Raw genomic sequence first — 20,351 nt, forward strand, 5'->3', positions numbered from 1 at the left:
TTTAAATGGATTTAATATTGATTTATATTCTAATATTCATATAGTAATATCATTGTGCACATTGTTTACACATGATATGTGGACTTGCGATTTGAAGTTGGCATTTGACGAGTTGGCACTGTCACAATATAGTTTCATCTATTGGCAGATGATTCTTGTTTCATTTGCATCTGTTGCAAGTCGACGCACCTTTCACATTCACTATACTTATATATTTAATTAACTAATATTAAATATACAAACATACATGAACATAAAATTTTGCGATCTGTTAAAATATAGGTTATACAATACCGCCATTTTGATTTTCGTAAATATTTAAATAGCATACAGTTTCATTAAATTTTATTATATTAAAACTTTTCGTTACAACAATATTAACATTGCTCCTTTTACATTCTAAATATAGGAAGCTTGCCTATAGAAGTAAATGCTAAATAGATGAATTCATAGCTAATTTGCTGTCAAGTATGGTATACCGTATTTAAAAATAAATGGATTCATAGATAATAAATAATGTAATATATAGTAAAAAAAGCGTTTTTAAAATTAATTGTAGTTTATTATCTGTCCCTGCACACTTCTGTCAGAAATTACTAGTCTATCGCATTGTAATATAAAAATAAATTAATGTAACATATTTTCAAATTAGGACTTTATATAGGTTGATTTGAATTAGATGTTTCATAAAATTGCTGTTAACTTTTAATAATAGAGATTAGAAATTAAAATTAGAGAATTAAAAGTGACAGCTGTCAGTGTTGGTGCTAATTTCTATGTTGCCAGAGTTACATAATGTTTTACCAAATAAATTACAATTAATTCCTGAATTCAACAATAGGTGTACACGTTTTAAAGTTTTTAGCTGATAAATGACGAGTACATTCACACGTTTAAATATTTTAAGCCGATTATCAATCATCCTGTGAACAATTGTTGAAACTTTTAACTCCTTAACTAAACTTAAATGTTAAGTTTGCGTTTCGTAAGAAGGTCAAGTGAAACGCAAACCCGGTAAGTTACAGACAGTGCATCAATACCCGATATCATAAACCAAGCCGTTGATAGAACTATAGAAAAAACAATATTTGATCTCATTCGGTCAACACATGTGCATCGAGAGTGGGACAGATCGATACAACAGAGAGAGATGTGTAGAGAGAGGTTTTTTATTTTTTTTTTACAAGCAGCGATTTCGCCACATGTTGCTTTGATGAATATAAAATTGGTTATTGGGACTCTGTGGTAAAAGGGTGAACTCCATTGTTTTTATTTTTATCTGTGATATGAAAAAGTTGTCTTAGTTTTTGGTCGAACAAGAAGCATGCGGACTAAGAAGGTATCTATTCCCTTGGACCCTAAAGAGACCACAAAGGGAGAAAAAACGCCCACGCGCCGGTAACGACAAGTAATGTTAAAATTAAACAAATAAGGAAAATAGTATAAATTAAAACCGGAAATAAAAATGATAAGAAAATTGTCACCTATGTGTAAATAAATCGCATTCACACAAATGTCGGGACTAACAATTAGCAAGTACAAAAAATGTTATGTAATTATGGCTAGAAAATAGTATATAATAAAAAAAGTCAATAAATAAAACGAATGAGTCAAAAATAAGAATGATAAAATAAAAAATAGATAAAGTACACTTTAGATAAAACATATATGTAGTACCTTTCTCGCGTATATATGTGTATTGTACATGTATGTGTGTGTTTGTGTATATAGTTATGTATGTATACCCTGAACTGTCCACTCCTTCATGTCTCTCATCTTTATCAAAAGGTTGTCTGGTAGAGATCGCCTCGAGCGATAAGACCGCTTGTTGTACCATATGAATCATTTCTTATTTTCTTCTATTATTATACTATATATATTATACTATTATATTTCTTATTAGCTACCAGCTACTATCTTGGAGCGTCGGTGAAAAGTTGCCAGTTTATCGTTGTTCTACAGTCTGCATTTTGAAGAGTGTTCAGCGGAATTACAAGAAATAATTCTCCCATATCTTTTCTTCTATCGGACAACAAGACGCACAGATTCATAATCCGTACACTGTTGAAATTCCTTCCACCATTACTAAGCGTTTTGCTAATAGTTTCATAGTGTGAACATCCAAGGTATGGAAGAACCTATCGGAGTCGTTATAACTAGGGAGTCTTCAAGACAAGAGTGAATAGGTTTCTAAGCAAGCATGTATCGTAGAACTCGTCATCGCTTATCATCAGGCAAGAACAGAGGTCGATATTCGATAAAGAGAAATATGATCATAGCTATAATTAATTTAATATATTATAGCCATAGTTGTATACACCCTCAATAAGTAAATTATTTAATATTGTACAACGTTATTTGAAACTAATATAAATTATGTATTGGCGTGCAAATTTATAATAAATAAATGATGACAGAACATTGACGTGTTTATTTTTTTAATCGTTCTATTTTCAAACAACTGTCATTATTGTTCTTTTTTTTTTCGTCGGCGTCTGACTTTTCGCCGTTTTAGATTTATCGTTTTATAATTTTAATTACCGAATTACATTCACCGTCGATCGTCGCTTTCGTTGCAGTCGGTGTTAATTTGGCTGCAGTCGACTGCGGTGGGATTCGGGAATCGCGTGTGAATTTTTCGTTTGCTCCCCCAGCGCAAAAATAAATGTTCGGAATGCTATTGTGGTTCGCATTTAGCATGTTGTTCAGCTACGGCTATTTTCGGTTTGCGCTTTTTTTTAAATTTAGAATAGTGTAAATATTTAGGCGCCGGAACGGAATACTATTATAACCTCTTTCGTTAATTTTCTTTTGTGGACGAATAATTCGAAATTCAATTTTATAATTGGAATTGATGAGGTATAAGTTCAAATTCAATTCATCATTCAGTAACTGACCATTTCAGTTGCATTACATCCACTGCTGGGCATACCTACCTTCTAAATTTCCAGTAGAACGTGTCGGAACCAGTATGACCGCCTGTTTATCTTGTGGGTGTTCTTACGTTGTGTTCGCTGGTCTGTGGTCTTCACTTCAGAACCCATCCACTTCAATTTGAACCTATCAACTCGCTGGGGTATATTAATTTCATCCGTCTAGGTATATCCGAATTCTATATATCTCTCTTGACTCTGTGTTTGGTACTAATCGGTGTAACATAACTCCTGAAGATGCCCCGTGGAGGTGTGAAACACGTGTTGAGTGATTTGACGGTGGCGGTTGTGTGATTCGCATTGTTTGCCGCATACGCATTTATCAGCGGGCTGGCGGACGGTGCAATTTGTTGCACGAATACCACTGCATGTGTGAAAGTGGCTAAATATTGGTCCTTTTCTTACTTAGCATGGACTTCCGCAAGGTAACGCCTGATTCCATAAAATATTCTATATATCTCCACGTTTAATTGAGTGACTTTTTACATTTAAAAACAAATTTGATTCTTTTTAAATGTAAAAAGTCACTCATTATGTTATATGGTTATTATTTATATAAAAATGAATTGAACCTATTGAACAAGTTTTTCATTCACAATGTTAAGATTACGAAATAGCTTTGGATCGTTTCCTCAAATAATTTTCTAATTTGACAGTTAGTTTTGAGGTTAGGTTTAATTATATATAGCTAAGATGTATCATGGTCTGTCTGGTCTGATAGTGTATCAGTCTCCTCGTCTGTTATTATCTAGTAATGGTTATGTTTTTTTGATATTACGCATGTAATTAAATATATAAACTTATCTTAAAATACACCAATGTCTCTTGAATAATCATTACATATATTATTAAAAATTAATAGAAGCTATAACTAATATATGAATAAATAAATATATTTAGCTACCTTCCAAATACAAGAAGTTAAGGATTAAGTATATTTTTGTGTGCCTTTTTTGTAGCCTGATGAAGTTATTACAGCTTTATCAGTCACCAAATAGAATTCCATTTATAAAAATGTTCAACTTTCATTTAAATGCGATAATTATATTACGCAAATCAGGAAGCGAAAATAGCAGTGCTATGCTATTTAAATAGCAGCTGCGTTAGCATTCCCGGAATGATCGTTAAAAAGCGATATCGGCCCATCGGCTCCCGTTTCAAAGCCCACAGGCGGGCGGTTCTGTTTTTCTCACGCTAGTAACAATTGATTTTGGACCTTATTCACATTGAACTTAGTTTCAAATATCTTTAAACTCATGTGTCGATATGCGTTTGGTACAAGTTATAGGCGAGATTTTTTTTACTAATTTAAATATAACATGGTTGCCTTTTAAAACCCGTGTAGTATATGCAGCGCAGAAATTTCTCAGAGATTTATCCCAGCAGTGGAAATATAGCATTAATATAAAGAGGAGATATAGTACACAGAGTCAATACATATAGTATTTTGTTACTTAATTATATTTAATAGCAGGATTTACAAAACTTAGATATGTATCGAAAGATATCTGTGATTGAATCTAAAATTTTCGAAATTTACTATATTAACATTATTTTTCTGTACGTGTTTTATAGTTTCAAATTAAATTAGAAATTATTTTTATTAGTGTTTACTATTAATAATTTTTAATCGTAACTTCGATGTGTACATATATTGATAATAATTTTAACACATTAATATCTATTTAACTAAATTTATATGCATATTAATAAAGTAATCGAGTTTGAAACGTCGTAGTTTCTGTTATAACATGTAATATGTATTATATGTAAATAATTTAATTTATGTAAGTACATTTACGTCAAGTTTTTAAGAATAACTTACTTATTTTGTTTTACCTTCAATAATCAACTTATTATTCCTCCGGCCAAAAGAGCAAAGAAACCTTCGCTATTAAGTTCACTGTTATAATCTGTATAGTATGAGAAGTGTTAAAATAAACACATAAGGCAATTATTTTCAGATTTATGTAACTCAAAATGTTTAGAAAATTGTTATTGTGACGTTCCCCGCTTCAGTCTATGAATCAGGCCATACGATATAGTGTGGAATATCATAATATTGCTAAGGTAAACAATAGTCAATGCTTAGTGTGTCAATTAGCAGGCTATACTGCGTGTACAACTGGTAATATATACGTAATTATAATTATTGTATGTATTAATTAAATACAATTTACACGCACTTTTGAATAGTAAATAATTTCTTACATTATAAATAGGTCAGTGTCATCTACTAAGAGCAGGCTAGGAACTACAGTTGCTCTTTTAAATGTAATTTATATATTTTATTAAGTTTCATTTCGTTCAACTAAAAACTAGTAAATGCTATAAGATTTATTTAATAATATACATTTAATTTTAGATTTAAAACTATGAAAAGAATGGTCTAAGATATCTCGTGGAACTTTATGATATATGCATACGTTTACACCTATGAAGAATATCTTAATAAGGTCTCAAGGTATTATAGTTGTGGAGAAGAAGCAGTAACACACATCACATATTTTAATAAAGTTTAACAATATCGCTGTTATCTATTTATTATGAAGTATATGTTAAATAAAAAACACATAATCAAGCGATATCACTGCCAATGATTTTTGTAATTTAAATATTCGTTTTTTGAATTAAGATTCACAACATTCGATGTATATATCAACAATTTAAATTTGAAATATATAAATGAGTGACGAAATAAAAATCATAGCTGTCTTGTTTGTTTTCAACGACGCCCCAACAATGTCCAGTTTAAAAAAAAAACTTTTTATGCGACCGCTTCTTAAACCTTACTCTATATTGCCATCCTCAGGTTGTATGCGATTGATGAATCTTGCGATCGCATCTTGAGTCCCTTTCGTGCAATACACGCACGTATGAGACGTGATATTACTACCGCATGATGGACACTGTTATACAGCCTGTTGTCTGTTATATGGACAACGCTGATCGCCTCGCTGTTTAGCCCCTGAACCTCGTGGATGGTGAATGTTCCTTAATTGCCAAACTATCATACGCGGCGATTATGGTATATCCACCCATGAATATCTATGTGGGAGACCCATTCCTTGCAATGGGCAGAAAGCAGAAACGACGACGAATGTACATTTTAACTTTAATTATCTGTATGTGTTCATTATGATTATAGATTTCGAAGAATTGTAACAATGCGCATGTCAGATTTCATTAAACAGCTGATCTGACAGATGTCCATTGCGCTATGAATAATCGTTCGAAATTCAAAACTAAATGTCAAAGAGACATTTCAATTATATATTAAGAAAATTTTCAAGTTTGCTTATTGTTATTCATTTTTTCATTACAACCTTTTATAAAGTATTATAATTATTTGAAATAGGATACCATAAAATGTTTAGATTTTAAAAAAATGTCGACAATTTTTAACTAAACTTTACAATATTATACACTAATAAATAGTTACATATAAGATAGCACAACTAGAGAAATATATGTTCACATCTATTTAAAGTTTTATTATATATATAATAATATGTTATTTGAAAATAAACACAGGCTTCCGAGTCTATATCGTCTGTTTTTCTAATATCTGTGGCATTAGATACGAGCAGACGGTAGACTGGACCTCAACAAGAGATTACGAATAAAGAATTTTTAAATTTGAATTTAGAAAACAAAAGGAACAAGCGGTTAATTTTTCCAAAATATTTTATCACGAAGTTATGCTATATGCTATAAAAATCGCATTATATCTTGCTATATTTAATTGCATTTGATACGAAGAGCCGATAGAGTTATCTTGACATCAATGAATGTCAAATAAAAAAATTTTAAATTTGAATTTAGAAAACAAATGGGAAAGAGATTTATTTTTCTTAAAACCATATAGTTTTAACAAAATAGCCGTTATAACAAACTTATGCTATGTGCTGTAAAATCGCATTATATCTTGCTATATTAAATAGCATTACAAGTTCTCCCCAGGTGTATATCCTAATCTCGATTCAGGAACCGCTGGTACAACAATAAATACTCCGTGTTTATTATTGCGGCATCCGCCTCTCTTCTTACTAGCTCGTTTTACAATACGCTAGATAAACTCGAATCGTAAACAAATTGCGTCTTATACAGGATGATACTTTTATGAAATGAAATATTTTTTTAAATTTTCTTTTATAATTTTATTACAGAAGCTAGGCTCACCTTTGTGCTTTGTTACATTAAAAGAAATCTTAGGCTAGGCACACTCTCCTCCCTGCCACCTCATACACGCGAAATCTGCAAGTGCCATTTGGGCAACCTAAACACCTATCAAAAATATATATATACATAACGTACATTATAATAAGATTTATTGATGATCTTTTTAGTTTTATTTTATGACTAGCTGTACCCGTGATTTCGCATGGAATTTTGCAAAAAAACACTTGTTTTTTTTTCGTCTAAAATTTTTTCCAAAATTTATTTTACATAAGTTACTACTTATTAGATTAGCTACCTACCAGTATTAGCCGAAACAAACGGACTGAGAAAAATTAAAAAAAATATGTAATTTTGATATATGTACCGTATATATATTTATATGCATGTTGTTAAAAGCGGTTATTTTAATAATACAAATCGATACTCCAATTTTATTTATTTGTATAGATAAATATTTTTATTATTGTAATATGTCAAATATAAAACTTATTTTCGTAAGTATGATCAACAACGCATTTTATTTTTACTAAAATGAATTTAATAAATAAAGTAATTATTCATATATATGTTTCATTTAATTTTATTTATATATCCGATATATTTTTTAGATAATACGAAGACAGTTGTTTCTGTAGCTATATTTGATGATCAAAATTAATTTCGGAGCACGCTGTACAGACAGTGCCAATAGTGACGTCAATAAATCGATGTATATGGGAGCAGGTTGGCCGGAAACGTCTCACGGTTTATCAAGTGAATTGACTTCGACACTTTTGTATGCGATAGTACAGAGTATCTTAATTGCTGGTAAACGAATGTTTCATTTATTGTTACGTTTTTTGTTGGATCAAACTTACATAGCTGCAGCAAGATGTAGAGCGCTTAGGATAAAGCCTTTTAAGTAAGCGAAGCCCTAGGGCTCCCTGATGAGCCTTTTCTTGGGCCCTTACATACTGTGATTACATGCTGTCATTAGGAAGGCAGGCATTTTTTTAGGACTGTCTACAACAATTGCCAAGTGTCTATTCGTCAAAAGTTTCAATATTATTTGGCTCAACTAAAATCGTTTTAAAGGATATTTTGTGTTTTAAATGCATCATGTCTCGAATAGTGCCAAAATCACTCATTAAAAAAAAGGCTTCAAAAATTCATCTCATTCAAAAGCCGTAGAAAATGCGTAGACGAAGTTTTGACATAATCAAGGAGATAAAATTCGAATCAAGATCTTCTAGGCTATACTGGAAAAAGACAAAAGTGCGTTTTATCGAACGGGGATTACTTTGTACAAGATAAAATTGATTTGGAAGAATAAATAAAGAATTTACTAATTAAATGAATAAAAAAAGAATTAAAAATGATTTCTTTTCAACGTATATTTTTATGCGTTTGAATAAATGTGTGCGTATTTATTTGAAATTTAAAAAAAAATCATTTAATTTTGGATCAATTAACTAAAAGGTTTATATTAATTCTAAATTGTTAAGTTATAACAATAATAATTAAGGATATACAACAGAAGACTTTAAGTAAATAAACATTGGGCTATGATAGAGAACATTGTAAGTCCATAGTAACAACGCCATCTAGTTTACAGTATGAGAACTAACTGAAACATTTTTATTCCGCCTTTTTACCCTTCGGTTTGTCGTGTGTTCTAAAAAAGTTTAATGTAAGCGTATATAATGACATTTTTAATGTAATAAATAATTTTAAAAACAATACGGATGCATTTATACAACATAAATACATTATTCATATTTAATTTATACAAATTATTTTATTTATAATAATAATAAAGTATTGCTAATAAATAATATTAATTTAAAGATTCTTTGAAATGTAAAATATATAATCTGTATTTTTTGTTAAATAACTTGAGCATGTGTGATTTTTTAAAATTTTAAATTTCGAACATTAATATTTCTTTGCCAACAATACGAAAATTTTAAAATTCCTTTTATTATTTCAGTGACGGTGTGTCTAAATATGTTTCTTAATGAAATAAATTAAATATTATTTTTATTTAAATTATTGTTTTGTCATTGTTGCGATGGGAAACAAGGAGTGATTTGTTTTATTGAGACTTCGGCCGCCATCTTTGCTTCTGCGGAAGTCATTGGGATGTGCTGTTGTAGTTATCGCCATGTGTTATCAACATAAAATGGTCACAATTATTACCAGATTAAAAATAGATACGTTGACTATTTTTTTTTTAAATTTATATTGACTGTTGCGTCGCTTCGTTTGCTCTCAACCCATAGTTTCTTTTATAATGCAACTAAAACAAATACTGTATTATATATTTGAATTTATATTCAATTTGGATAATTTATATTAAAATTCTAATAAAATAGAATTATAATGAGTTCTTATCTGAGAACATCATATATTTGTTAGAATTTTTTTACTCTTTATAGGCGAATCATTTGACCTCTGTTTCGCCTGATGTTAAGCTATGACGAGGTCTAAGATGATGATACATGCTTGCATAGAAACTTATTCACTCTTATCTTGAAGACTCCTAAGTTATAATTGTCTGGAAACATTGACGTCGGTATGTTGTTCCACTTCTCTTCTGTTCACATTATAAAAGTATTAGCAAAACGCTTAGAGCAGGTGTAAGGAATTTCAACCGTGTACGGATGTCGTGAATCCGTGTCTCTTGTTGTACGATGGAAAAAAAGAGATGATGGAGTTATTTGGTGTAACTCTGCTGCACACTCTCTTCGATACTCCAAGCTCTGAAGCTTGGCTCACCAGTATCATTACCTATCAGCCTCTTCGCATGTCTCTTGATTCCAAAGTTTCGAGCTGGTTCGTCAACTAATTAATAATTATAATTAAACCTTTTTATATATGTAATTGATTTATATGTTACTAATAACGAAGGCTGTAAGAGAAGTGTAGGTTTCGTGTGACAGAAAAACATTGCAAAAATCTTTTTCATTACGCAATATATATATTAAAGTAATATATATTTTCATAGTCATTTAAATTGAGAATTGATATCTATGACTTAGTTTGCGGTGTGCAAAAAGTAGCCCACAACTGGGCATAAATCTTCGTAGATCTTCAAAATGACTAGTTGGAAGCGGTCTATGTATATTGACTATATAGGATTATATTATTCTATGTTCGTTAAGAACTGAAATATTATTGAAACAGCTTTATGTACATTCTGAATCACACGATCACTTTATTGACTTTTTGTTAAGTGTTTTTGTTTAATTATTAGATTAGTGTACGTGGCGCAAACAAAAGAGTTTAAAGTAGTTTCCCATAAACGTAAATGATACGTAGAAGAAGAAAAAACTAGTAACGTTTACGTGGTGTTGATTAGTTTAACACGGTATCACATCACGGGCCTTGCAAAAGGGACCCACGGTTAGTCTGAGGTCTCATTGTGGAACAATTAAGTTATCTTTTCACGTGTGTCTACTTTTATAAGTTAAATTACTTTAATTATTATACACACACACAGTTTCAATTTATTTATAGCAGTATAATGCATCCTTAAACTTAAAACGAAGAAAGTTCCAAACGCGATCTGATTAAAAGAGTCCACAACAAACTCAGACTGCGTTTTAAATTATTACATTCAAAAATATCTTTTGATACGTTAGAAAAATTCATTTCTATGCTTTGGTATTAAACCAAAATCATTTACAATTTAATATAAATAATTTTTGTTTGATTAAAATTTAAAATGCAGTGGTTGTGTTGTGGTAGACGACAGATTTCATACAATTTTATATAATTTACACTTTGCGTATTAATTATATATGTTTGCAGTTCAATAACAAGTTGGCAGAAGAATTGTTGTGTATTTCAAACCGTAGCGTTTATGGTATATTCTCCCATAGATATTTTAGCAGAAGGCCTATATGTTGCAGTGTGTATCTATAGGGTGGATTTATTACATGTATATGTTAAGGAAGGAATGGTAGAAGATACTCATATATATTGACATTCTCAGGGGCCACTCTACCTCATGTAGCGCTCGTGTGGAATGAAACCCTGGCACCCCCTAGACCTGACTCCCTTCCGCGGCAGTTTTTTCATATTCCAACAAGCTATTTTATAAGTAAACTACCTGATCCCGCAAACGTTGTTTTGCAAAAAAAAATTGATATTTTAATTTACAAATAAAAAATAAGGGTTGATCGTAGAGGGGTGAAAATTTATGGTTGTATGTATTCTTGTATGCTGTATCATAAAATAATAAAAACAAAAAATTTTGACAAAAAATTAAAAAATAATTTTTAAGTGTGAACAACCTTTATCACTTAGGGGTATAGAAAATAGATAGTAGCCTATTCTCAGACCTACTGAATACGCATGTAAAATTTGGTAAAAATCAGTCAAGCCGTTTCAGAGGAGTTTAAGTTCGAACACCGTGACACGAGAATTTTATATATTAGATATAGCTTAGGGTATGGTATTAATTACAGCATTTCTTCTTATGACGGCAGAATAACATTCATTGTTTTTATACCTGTAGCACATCTCTGTTTCGAAACTAAGCGGCCATGATAGTCGAAGACAATGCTCTTAGCTGTCTCAGGTAGCGCCGCGGCGCCCGTGTGCATTGTACAGCCTGCACTATAAGTGAAGCCTTTGGACATTCTTAATTTAAAATATAAGTTTCCTAATCACACACAATACAGTAGGGTGTAAGAAAAAGACCAATACTTAGCCACTTCCGCACATGCAGTGGTAGTCGTGCAACAAAGTGCACCGCTCGCCAGCCCGCTGATAAATGCGTATGCGGCAAACAATGCGAATCACACAACCTCCACCACCAAATCACTCAACACGTGTTTCACACCTCCACGGGGCATCTTCAGGAATTATGTTACATCGATTAGTGCCAAATGTGTCATCTACACTAATCGGTGTAACGGAAGTGGCTAAATATTGGTCCTTTTCTTACTTAGGATGGACTTCCGCGAGGTAACGCCTGATTCCATTAAATACAGTAGGGTGTGTTTTTATACATGGCTGTATTCATAACGAAGCATTTAAATATATTACATGGTTATAAAGAGTAAATACATGAGTGTATTGTACTACCTTATTAAGATACTATATTTATTGAACTTAAACAGGTATAATGATGTTATTTTCATTTCTATTTTTGATTATATAACTTATGTTGAATACTGTATTTCATATATATATATATTTTTTCTAATTGTCCCAGCTATTGGAGTCATCTCTACTATATCGTATTTATGAGACACGGAATTACAAATCTTATTTATAATATATATCATCTTTAATTAAAATATTTATTTACTTTTACAATTAACTAACAGCACTATCATATATCTATTATCATTTATCATTATTTTCACTTTTAATATATTAAAAAATAATTAAAAAACCCAACGAAATTTGGTGTTAATTTTTCTCAATAGATGTCGCTTTAAGTAGCAATGTAAACATATTTTTAATCTGTCGATTATAAATGAATATAATAGTCTAATATAATAAAGGTATTTTGATTTTAACTTTGACTTCATATGTTAAGTAAGCAGACGATTTAGATTTTGGTAGAATATAAACCTGTAATGATTAATGATTGTAATTTAAAAGAGTCCTAGATCATATAGATCGTCGGACATAATACGCCCACAGCTGGAGAAAGGCTTCCTCAGATTTCCAATAGAACTGTGAACTTCTGGCAACCTTAAGGTAGAAGGAAGAAGCATGATACTTTAGAACTAAGCATATGCATATGCATAGCATTCTTAATAAGGCTTTGTTCCAGCAGTGTTAATATTAAAGCTAATATGTAACATTCGTAGCTTTAAGAAAGATAATGTCATATATGTGTATTTGAATTTCGAACAATTTAACATTTTAATTGAAACGATGTTTTCTATTTAAATACATTTTGAAAGCCTTCCAACATTAAGCGTTTTTACTACTTTTATATTTAACAGCCTAGATATAGTACAACCTACCGGCATTGTTTCCAGCTAAATATAACTTAAAAGCCTTCAAGTTAAGATTGAATAGGTTTCTATGCAAGCAAGTAGCGTCGTATACCTCATCATCACTTAACATTAGGTGAGATCGATCAAATATTTTGTCCACAGTGTATATAAAAAATCTTTTTTATTATTATATTTGTTAAATTGTAAGGTAATATAGATAGAAAGGATATTTTACTGTCTGTTTATTGTATCTATTCTAAATAATTCTTACTGTATACATATATAATAAAATTCTGCAAGATATCTTATAAAATCATTTTCTTAGTTTTAAATATATAATTAAAAATATATTTCTTAATAACTTTAATTATAAGATTCATGAGTTTATTGTCCGAAATGTGTGTAACTTTGTATGTTGATTCATACATGATTATATATTATAATGTACACATGAATAATTGTTAAATTCAAATTAAAATAGCAAGTGTTGAGTTTCTCGCCGACTTTTCTCAACAGATCAGAGTTCAGTCGGTGGTAGCTAACTGCTTATAATGTTAAAATAATATAAATTCAAAAGTGCGTATAAATGCCTAATTGAATAAAGATATTTTGAATTTATATAACTTTCTGACTGAGATTTTCAAAACAAGGTTTTAAATCCTTTAATCACGTGATATTAAAAAATCTTCCATTCATCTACCTTTTAAAGTCATTTACATATACGTAACAATTATCAGTATTCCAAATTTAAAAGAATTTTGTGATGATGATCACAAAAACTTGACTAAGTTTGCAGTGGGCGCATTTCAAATTTGGAAGCGTTCGAAACACAGCTTAAAGTTTAAAGACATTCTCATAGAAGTCCTCAATTTGATTTATCCCGGCGTTCTTTGATGTATAAATATAATTAAATAATCCTTAAATAAATTAATCATACTTTTTAAAATTCATAATATATTTAAAACACATATATACCTCAATATTTACAAAGACGGACCGAAGAATTGACTTAAACATAATTATAAGATAATGAGATATAATTGGTTAGATATCGTCATTATTTCAACCGCAGTACACCCACAGCTGGACATGAAACTCCCAATATGAATTCCAATTGGAACAAGCGGCCCTTATCATGCGTTTACCGACAACCTTCACTTAAACCTTGCTTAGATTTAAACAAGATTTAACTTATGTTTATGTAACTTAATCTTAAGTTTAGTATATTTAAATAAAATAAGACCTAAGATGTTGAAGTATAGTGTAATTATAAAATCTCTCTTCTCTCTCTCTTTTCAGATGTACCCACTGCAAGGCATGTGTCTCACTCAAAGATATCTATGAAGGTATGTACTCTATTCGCCACACTTAGCGGGTTGGTATTATAGTACGCAGATGGTGCTGCACATCTTCTGGAAACTTATTTAGCAGTGGAAATCCTATATAATTAATGCACAGTGTTATGATATAAGCTTGTGTCGAATCGAACCCGCGATTTACAATCGCAAGCCACAGTACTCCACCACTGGGCTACCGTTGCTACATACATACAGTGTTATGTCTAAGACGAAACTTTTATGTTTAATTTTTTAGTATAAAATATAATTAATGTATAAATTATGAATTATAAAATTGTATTATCGAATAGGTTATTGATAAATCACAAAACAGACACTCATGATATTCATTCATATATATAATGGAGGTAAATGTATTGCTCATTTGCTGTATATTAATATATGAGATGTTCTATCAAAATATCAATGGTTTCAGATATAATAAATAATGATAAGGTAAGAAAAACATTTTTCAAAATTCGTATAACTACATATTAAAATCAATTATTTTTTACTATATGTTTCTTAAGGCTTTGTGTTTTTAAAGTTAACAGCCTTACGCATTGAAATATATAAAAAATAATAATTGTTACGTATTTCATATATGTAAACTTTTAAAGATTTTTTGCTGAGATATATGATATACATTCATCTATTTAAAACTTTTAAAACAAAAACTAATCGATATGTCAAATCTGAAGTAAAGGCTTTATAGGTAATCGTAAAATTTATTATTAGAAAAGAGGTTTATATGAACATGCATGACACCATAATAGAAACTAAATAACGACAATAATCTTTGAAGAAAAAAAAACAATACGTTTTGACCTAAAAATTACCACTGTACTTAACTTTTAAGATATATATATTTATTTACATATTCATATATTGTAAAAAATAAAAATGTGTTTAATATACTAAATAATTTATTAAGACAACATATCGAATTTTAATAAGTAATTCAGGTACTAACAAAACCCTAGATTATTAATATTTACGACCTAATAATTGAAGAGCGTAAAATTTACATTTTATATTTATAATATTTATAATCATTTATAGAAATGAAATAAACACTGTACTTTTAGTATCACTGCAAATAATTTGAATAATACGACATTTAATCATACTCAAAGTTCTATTTTTAATAAAATGATCAAATAATCAAACTATGATATTTATTGTATTTAATAAAACTATACGAATTGATTTATATAAATGAAACATATATAAATGAACGTATAGATGAAATATATGAAGACGAAAGAATAGAAAAATCGGTACAATATTTTATCGTAAGTTATATATAGAAGATAATAGATATGATATTAAAAATAATGAAATAGATTAAATGAATTTAAAGAGTATTTTGAAAGTACATTTTCCGGTTCAAAAACGTATTTTAAAAACCCGTTGTAGTTTTACGTGTATATAGATTTTATAAATCTAGTTATTTTGATTAGTCAGTGAATTCTAATTTTTAAATATATATTTCACTATCATAAAAATGTATTTCGAATATTCTAGAATTTATTTTAAATAAGAAACATAGTTGAAAACACTAAAGTATCTAAAACTATGGGAACTTTATCACAAATTCCGTGTTCCGTCGATCGAATCACTGTATTGAAACGATATGTGTAATATTAATAAAATTAAAACGCATTCATTAAATCACAAATATTTGTATAAGAAAATCCATAACTTATACTATTTAATTAAAAAAAGTTGATAACAAACTCCACAACGAATTGTTTATTTAAAACGCATAATAGTTTTTTTAACGAAATAAAATAAATTTTACACCAACATGTCTAACAAATATAAATGTAATCAAAAATTAAGATTTTATTAAGAAATAAATTAATTAAGTTATAATATGTATTTTATTTTTAATTAATTACAATAATTGTATTATATTAATTAATTTACGAAACGCATATAATTTTCTATAATATATAATTACACGTAAATCATTCTCTTAGCTTTGATATAAAATATTTTTAACATATCCCGCTATCTAATAACTCATATATATTTCTTAATGGATATTTTAATCAAAATCTAATAAGAATTAATAAAAAAATTATTATTTATTGATAAATAACAAATTTATTTCATTTTAAACTGTTAATATTTATAATTGTAATTAATCTTTTAACAGTCGATTAATTATATTTTTCATACGTCATTCTATAAAATTTTTTAATTGTAATTAAATTTTAATTTGCTATAATTAGATCAGTTTTAATTATTTATAAGAATAATGAGTTATAATATTTTATTATTACTAAAATTATATATAAATTTATGTTTTATACGATATGATTTAATGTACATGTTATATATCTTATCGTTTTTTACGGAAGAATTGATGTTTTGAACCATCAATTGTATAAGCTATTTGTGTCTTAAATAAAAATTCCTCGTCCCAATTCAAAGAGCTCTACGGACGGACGGAATTCACAAGTGTCACGTAATTGTCAGTGATATATCACCTATTAGATTCTTTGAGAACATCGACACGTCAAATCACTATGGAGTTCCGTCGCAAATCGCATACGGCAACTATTTACGATACATATTCATATACAATTTACATTTACATATAAAGATGGATAAAAACGATTTCATTTATCGATAATTACTTTTTATATCGCCTATAACGAGATAATTGATTGATACATACTATTAATCAATAGCTTTATTAACCAGTACATTTGTTGAATGGATTTTAATTACGCTTATTGTAGTTTTTATATTTCTTCCATTTAAAAGGAAATCATACGATCATAATATGTATTTAGAACTTTATATTTCCACTATGATTATATAGATCTATGTGTATTTCTAATTGGATTTATTGTAAAGTTTATTTATTTAAAATTAATAAAAAAATTTTTTTTGTTGTTTATTGTGTGTTAAAGGTTGTATTTTACTTACAGTGGAAGCCTTAATAGTTTATTCACAAGGTCGACGCCCACACAACACTATGTTCAAATTAAACACCCAAAAAAAAATAATAAAAAAAAATATAAACTCGAATCTCTATATACACATAAAGGCGTCGCAACATATAAACACAGTCAACTGTCACTGAACTATATAACAAATAAGGTATTTAAGTCACTCGAAAAAAATATATATATGTATATGTAAAAGTGAATTGGAGGCACTGATCGAAAGTTCACACATCGATTCGAACCCAGGCACGGCTGACGTAAGACCGGCACGGGCTCCGGCAAGCGACTGCAGTGCTAGCCTTCGCGCATCTGAGGCCCGTTCCTTGACAGCCCCGCCCAGTGGGCGCCGCTCCTAAGATGACCATCTCCCTCCCTCTCTAACCGCAATCACCGCTGTAGCGCCGTCCCTCTCGCACGCGTGGGCACGGCCCCACCAATGGGATCCTACCGGCTCGAGTCGAGACGATGAATCGAGATGTGTACTTAGGTATCGTTGCACGAACAAACTCCTTTTGTATTCGATAATAGGATGCATTTTTTTTTCTCGATACTACCCGCTCTCGGACCTCCGAAATTGGTCACATTTGTTTACGTTGCCGGTTTGGTAAACACGCTCCGTTATTGACATGTCTCCATCTAACCAATACATCATATGCACTTGCATATGACGGCATACACATCTCCAATTCCTTACAACTCCTATCTATGTTCCTTCTAAATCATTACTTCCTTCTTTAGCAATTTATTTTTTTAATTCCCATCTTAAAAATTACTTAAATTAATTATTATCAAAAACATTACTAATTAATGTACAAAAATAAACATATATTAATTAATTAAGTAAATAAAAATGAATTTTTATTAATAAAAAAATAAATATTATATTAATTAATTAAAAAATTGATTACATATTTACATTATTTGATCAGTATTAATAATGTATGTTTTAGATATATATTTTTTTGAATATACGTGGTGGATCTAGAAATGTTGATGTATGATGGGTCAGAAATAAGTTTAGATGTAAAAAGATGAGGGGTGTCTTTAGCAAGACGCGTGGGGTGCGTTTATGCGGGGAGGCAATGCCAGGGGGCAAATGTAGGTCAGTTTTTGTTCGACGACCGAAATTCGGTTACTGGGTTCTCTATCGGCCACTTGCCTCTCTGCTCACCCCGTTTCAATACGTCGGCGTTATAATATTAGATTTTGGGAAATTCTTTTTATATATTAATTTCATCGACACTAAATGAAACATATCTTTATGCGCAATTATGTCTTTTATCTTTGTTGGTAAACTGCCAGAATGACGATAGCTGTTTTTTTTATAGTTCTGAGAAACTATAATACGCATACTAAATATAATATATCATTTATTTATCTACACTACTCCGTTTTACATTATAAAATACTTAAAAACACTAATAAGATGAATTAAAAGATATATTTTGAGTTAAAACGCGGCCGGTATGGGACGCGGGAAAACAATTTCCAAGTTTACCGCTCCTCGTCGATAGATGGCGTTAGGCGTAATTTTCCGAGCTCACACTCGATTTTCCGGGAACAAAGCGCTCTGATACTGTTTTTCTTGTAGACATAAAGGTTTTATTCATGTATTACAAATATAGCGCGTTGTTTTAGTAATTTATTAGTAGTATTATTAGTCATATTACGCATAAATAGAAGTCAAGGAGAAGGTAGACATTCGTGTAGTGGAATAATACGTACTATACCATATTGAAAATTGGTAGGCGTACACCGATATTAGGAAAGAATTTAGGTTTTCCAGTAGTAAAGGACTGAGACTTGTGATATTAAATCACGGGTTCAAAGCCTTTGATACAGCCTTATATCTAATTTAATTATACAGCATTGCCACTGCTCACATATGTTCCCATAGGATGGACAAGATATAACCTAGGATGGAACTTGTGTGCCAAGCGTAGCGATAATGGTATATTTATCTATATATATCTTTGAGGAAGGCTTCTGTCTTGCAATGGGCGTCTACAGGCTAAATCGACTCGTTGTTAAGTTGAAAAGGTTTATCAAATTAATGTTGCTTGTCAATTAATTTTTCAAAACACTATACTAAGCATTATTATGCGTGATCATAAAAAAATCTGTCTGAGTTTGTTATGCGTTACTCCCAGGTGAAGATGCGTTTGGATAACTCTTCGATTGAAGTTGAAATATATACAGTGTAGACAATTTGATTTAAGTTTCTATTCAAATAAGGCTCTTAGGTATTTTTATATAAAAAAATATTTTATATCTACTACCTAATTACTTATATAGATATACAGTAGGATATTAGATCCCGCGACATACACGCTTTGCCTAAACAGTGAAAATCACAGTGCTTATTTTTTTATTATAAAATATTCCTAAAATAGTATATTTTCTACTAAGTGATAGCTTATTTGTGAGCAAAAGGCTTTTTATAGCTTTTACACTTACTCCCACTAACAATATATATAGTGTTCACTATAAATTATGTTACATTTTTTTTAATTGGAATTCGACTGGCCAGTTTGTGACGTCATATGTATACTGAAGGCTTTCAATTGTTCATTTATATTTTTTACTATCGATTATTAACAGAGATTATTTGTGTATAAAGCCTGCAAAGGCAGATAGTAAATAATAATTAATTTTAATATGTTGTAAATCGAATTTTGATAACGATTTTTATTGCTATATTTTTACGTTTATTATTAATGTAACCCCTTGTAATATATATAGCTAATTAGCTATATATTCAACTCTTTAAAGCTAATACAAGTGTAAATAATCATCCTGTATATTGATATCTTTAATCACTACCTTTAGATACAAATTAATTATTGTGATCTCTGTTTGAATTGTATATAATGATAATTTTTTTTTTTAAATTAATATTGGATGTAGTTTTTTTTGTAGCACTAGCAGATTCCGCGTATGCTAGTGGACAGTGCGTGAGGGTGCTTCGTGTAAAACCTCTTTTAAGTTAGCGAA

General features: G+C 29.8%; 1 protein-coding gene across 2 annotated transcripts in view; it reads right to left on the bottom strand.

The window, feature by feature from the left end:
• ct (homeobox protein, cut) overlaps nt 1-17,608 on the bottom strand; it is a 236,168-nt gene extending 218,560 nt beyond the window's left edge. For both annotated transcript variants that reach the window (XM_068767222.1, XM_068767221.1), the window contains exon 1: nt 17,338-17,608. The gene's annotated coding sequence lies outside the window, so the exon portion shown is untranslated. The remainder of the gene's footprint in view (nt 1-17,337) is intronic.
• Between the last annotated feature and the right edge of the window lie 2,743 nt (nt 17,609-20,351).

The sequence above is a fragment of the Battus philenor genome, unplaced genomic scaffold (genome assembly GCF_028537555.1).
Source record: "Battus philenor isolate CCGP_79_NKW_IND1 unplaced genomic scaffold, ilBatPhil1.0.hap1 SCAF_23, whole genome shotgun sequence".
NCBI lineage: Eukaryota > Metazoa > Arthropoda > Insecta > Lepidoptera > Papilionidae > Battus > Battus philenor.